At 61.0% G+C, this 4,613-nt stretch overlaps 1 protein-coding gene across 2 annotated transcripts in view; it reads right to left on the bottom strand.

Moving 5' to 3' along the window:
* Positions 1-1,844, bottom strand: part of SKOR1 (SKI family transcriptional corepressor 1) — an 11,230-nt gene extending 9,386 nt beyond the window's left edge. The window contains exon 1 of one of the 2 annotated variants that reach the window (XM_019647268.1): positions 1,734-1,844. The gene's annotated coding sequence lies outside the window, so the exon portion shown is untranslated. Of the gene's footprint in view, positions 1-139; positions 193-1,733 lie in introns of those variants that run through there. The other variant, XM_019647269.1, reaches the window with a different exon arrangement.
* Positions 1,845-4,613: the final 2,769 nt, after the last annotated feature.

Here is a 4,613-nt window from a genome sequence, read left to right as displayed (position 1 = left end):
TGTGAGCGGGGGGGAGGGGGTGGTTGGGGAGAGAGGGGAGACGGTGGAGAGGCTGAAGCGACCGCTGTTCGCGGTGCTGAACTAGGCTCTCTCCAAAGCACGCCGTTCGCGCCCAGCCTCAGGGCGGCCCCCAGCGCACCCAGCTCCGTGCCGAGTCGGCTCCCGGGTTTCCACAAACTCGAGTTTCTCCTCTCAGGCCCGGTGCCCCGTGTTCCTTGGGCAGAAAGATTCCGGCTGGAAATAGAAACCATTTTCTTTCCAACCATCAGTGGGGCCAGGGTCATGCAGTTCCTAACCACATTTTCTGCATTTTTAGCTGCGTTCCAGACCAAAGCTGGTTTTCATCCGGGTCAGCGCGTGAGACGGAGGTTCTCAAGGAAGTTTCTTAGGAGCCACTTCTCCTTCGCTTCAACTGCCCACTCCCTAAGTTTTCCTCCTTCAGATATGCCATTTTCTCTCAGGCCAAATGAAGTCTCTCTGGGCTCTGGGCTTCCTCTTTTTTGGGGGGGAGGGTCTCCTCTCTGAGTATCCATCATACCAGGCTATCCTGGCTCATATGGGCTGAAGGGAATCCTGTCCAGTCTCTGAAGCCTCTACAAGGCTCCACGTCAAAAGTTGCTGTCCGTCCCATTCTTTGCTCGCTGGTTGAGGGAGGGAGGCAGCAGTGCCCAAGGACCTCAGCAGCGGGAAGACCAGGAGACTGATGCTTGGGGCTCTCTAGGTGCCGGGCCCAACCACGTGTCCCTAGACACAGAAGGCTCCTACCCGGCCCGCTGCTGCAGGCGCTCCTGTGGCCCAGACAGCCCAATCCTGAGGACCCCTCCCCTAAACTCGGCAGGAAAGTAAAATCCATTTTCAGAGGGGCAGCATGTCCAGCCGGACAGGGGATCCGAGTTTAAAAGCCTTCATCAAGAAGACTGTCTCCCGCCCTTTCTGTCTAGGTGCCCCTCATCTGTCGATCTTATCATCCCTGAGCTGTCTGTCTCTCCCAGCTCCCTCCTCTTTCTCCCATCTGTCTTCATACCTTCTTCAAGTATCAAGCTATTTATCTGTTACCTGTCCATTTCATCTTTATCTCTGCGGATCTAATTGAAACAAGTTGACCCTCCTTTCGCGTTGAAGTCCCTTGTAACATTTTAGGAGGCAAAAATACTGCCCTAACTACTCGGCGAAGGGGTCAGCAAGACAAGCTCCGCATCCCCCTTGAAGGGCTTTCAGGCGGGCTGGGTAGGTGGCCTAGGGGTGCTGGCCGCGGTTCTGGGAAATGATGCTGTCTTCTTGGTTTCCCGAAATCGGCAAGTATGACCTGCCCGCATGCAATGAAGGGATAGCGCTGAGCCGAGCGCATCATTCCCAAGCTGAAGGTCTGTGGTCCCTGCGGGGTTTTCCCGAGTGGGAGGAGGGGGCGCCGGACCCCGGAGCCAGGAGAAGGGGGGCCCTAGGAAAGGATCCGAATTTCGAGAGCCAGAGCGGAAAGCCCAGGCAAAGGGCTGTACGCAGCGACAAGGAGCAGCGGCTAGGGCGGCTCGGAGAGCCCTCGCCCGCTTCTGAGGCTTGAGGGGTGAGCTTGGAGAGGACGATGAGATGGGTGGCGGGCAGCGGTAGAGTGAGACGATGGAGTCTTTAGGTTTAATAATAAAAGCAACAGCCACAAGAACACAAATCGGAACTAAACGAAAGAAGCTGTAGGGGCAGGGTGCGGTGGCGGCGGGCGGCCGGACGCGAATACTCACCGTGCGGCGGCGGCGGCGGCGGCCGGAGCCCGGCAAGCAGTGAGCGGAGGTGCGCGGCGGGCGGAGCGCCGGGCGGGAGTCCGGGATCCGCCGGGCTCTCCGGGTGACGGCGCGGCCCCTCCCCGCGCGCGCGCACAGCCGCGCTCCCGGGCTCCCCGCGCTCACACCCGCGGCCCCGAAGGCCCCTCCCGCGCGGCGCCCGCTCTCAGCAGGTGCCAGGTGCCAGGGCCCCGGGCGCGGAGACGTGTGCCCTGGACCGCTGACCCTGAGGCGGTGGAAGGGCTCGAGGCAGAGGCCGAAGCTTGGAGCGCATGGCGCGGCGACAGGCACGGCGCAGTCACAGGCCGAGTGCGAGGCCGGCGCGGGGCGGGCGCGCCTGACAGCTGCGAGCCGGGGCGCCACACCCACCGCCCGCGCAGTCACTCGCGCCCTCCCGGGGCCGGCTAGCCCGCGGGCCACACGCCGCTCCCGCCGCCTCCCCGCAGCCCCGGGCCTGCGCTCCCCAGGTAAGCGGCAGCACACCTGCGCCCTGCGCCCGGCACCTGCGGCCCGCGCTTGCCAAAGGGGCCAGGAGGGGGGAAGGGCCCCGGGGCCGCAAAGTTTGCCCCTAAGAACGAAGTGTGGAGGCGATCTCCTCCTAGGGGCCAGAAGCTGCCCAGGCCAAGGCCGGGTGATAGGGCTAAGGAGAGCTCAGGAGGAAGGGGCGGGGGCTGGGGAGAAGTACCGCACTTTCGGGTCAGGACGGTGGAACCGGAGAGTGGCCCTGGGAAACCAGTAGGGTTACTGGCAGGGAGGGAGACCACGGTGGGATGAGAGCGGTATGACAGCTGGGAAGGGGCAGAGCCAGCTCCCCCACCGCATCTGACTTGGATGGGAGGTGTCAGGACAGCTCCAGCCTGGGGAGGAGCGACCTCCTGCCTCCTTCACTGAGGAGTGGACTCGGGAACTGGGTTTGGGTGGCTCTACCGAACTTGGGCAGGAGCCAAGGCCTCGCTGGGAGACACCTGCGGTCAACTGCTCTCCAATTGACTGCTATACCATTCTCTAGCTCTCCTAGTTCAATTTCTCCATGGTGAGGGTCTATCTAGACCCTTGACGCTGCAGACACCCCTTGACATCCTCTCTCTTCTCAAAGCTACATGTCTATCCACCCCTCTCCCCTTTCTCTGTCCGTTGGTTTCTATCTCCACCATTCTTTACCCCGACTACCCCATTGGGTCCCTGTGTTCACCCTCTCTCTTAATCTCGGTCTCTTCGTTTGAGTTGCCAGTCGCACTCCCTTCCTCTTTGCTCGCACTCAGGCGCCCCCTCGCTCTCCCTCCCCAGTGGTATTAAGTGTCCTTAATGGACACGTTAATTAAACTGTAATTAATCATACTGTCCAGCCCAAGTTTGAACAATTACCCTAATCAAACAGAAGTTAATAATGGCAGGGATGGCCCGGGGCGCGGCGGGCCGCCCGGGCAGGGGGCGCCGCGGCCACTGCGGCTACCGACGTTAGCAGCGGCGGCTGGCTCAGCCTGTCCTTGGAACCCGCGCGGCACCATAAATCTTCCGCGGCCAGCGGCGCCGGGTCGCCCTCGCCCCCGCCCCCTCGTTTTCCCTCACGCTCGGGATTACAGGTCCTCTCCCCTCCTGCATTCCAGCTCCTCTGGGGTTCGTCTGCCCTTCTCCTCCACTTCTTCCCTCTCGCTTTTCTCTTCTGCCCGGGCTCACAGGGACACTGGGAAAAGCCTCCAGGCCTAGGCCTTGGGGGAGTGGGGGGCAGGCGGGGGTATGAGGACTCTTTTGCCACCTCCTCTCCCCTTGGCTAACGGATCTCCAAGGCCTCGAAAACTACCCCCAGGTTTGAGGGCTCTGTCGTTCCTGCGGAGTCTCTTCTAGAGCGAGTTCTCGCTCTTTCACCTCCCTCGGTTTCCGTCTTTCTCTTTCTTGGATCTCTCTGCCTTTCTCTCTTTTCTCCCAGAGCCTGTTCAGCCGTTTTCTCCCTCTGCCTCTGTCCTCTCCGTCTTCCCCAAGCTCTGACTCTGTCCCGTTCTAACTCTGCCGTCCTCTCGTCCCCCGCTGAGGAAAACAGGAACCTCTTTCCCCTCCCAGTCCGAGAGGCGCCTTCAGCTTCCACCTGCTCATTCCCGCTCCCTTGGCCGGCCTCCCCCACCCCATAATTACAATCCCGTTCGGTAATTATTCTTAGCCTCCTAATGATTTTTTAAAAGGCATCTCAAAATTCGGTGTGGTAGTTGACAACGATCACGGAGCCAGGACGCCCCCGGGGTGGTGGTGGCGGTGGGTGGGAGCGGACAGGGGATGGGCAGGGTTCCCCTGAGCAGGGCCTGCCTGTCCGGCCTCTATTGTACTTCGAGGGCCAACAACGCCTCCAGGGCCGGCCTCTAGGGCGTTCCCAGCAGCCTGGCCGCGGGGCCCCGGGGACTTCTCAGACAAAAGTCCCCTCTCCGGGTTACTTCACCAAGGTCGTGCAGGGTCGACTGTGCGTCTCTGTTCAGCACCAAGCTGAGGACAGCTTCCTGCGCCCGCCTCCCGCTTCGCCGACCCACCCAGTTCTCACCCCGGACTTAGCTGGAGAAAGACTGAAGGCGCGTGGAGAGAGGCTGGGGAAGCGCGGGATAGTGGCCTCCCGGGAACAGATCTTGAGGGTCGGGGCTGGGCTGTACTCTGGCCCAGAGTCCAGTTGGTTAGTATCAGCGCGAACCACATGTTACCGTTTGCAGAGATGGTTCTCACAATGGCCCTGGCAATAAGTATGTATAATTTATTCCCATTTTACAGGCAGGAAACTGAGGGTCAGGCAGTGGAAGTCAACCCAGGTTCCTCGGTCAATAAGGGAAGCAGGCTGATCGCCCCTACCCCAAATATTGTGCC

This window comes from Hipposideros armiger, unplaced genomic scaffold (assembly GCF_001890085.2).
Source record: "Hipposideros armiger isolate ML-2016 unplaced genomic scaffold, ASM189008v1 scaffold_110, whole genome shotgun sequence".
NCBI classification, from domain to species: domain Eukaryota; kingdom Metazoa; phylum Chordata; class Mammalia; order Chiroptera; family Hipposideridae; genus Hipposideros; species Hipposideros armiger.
Note: the sequence above shows the minus strand (reverse complement) of the source record. Positions and strands in the feature narration are given on the sequence as shown.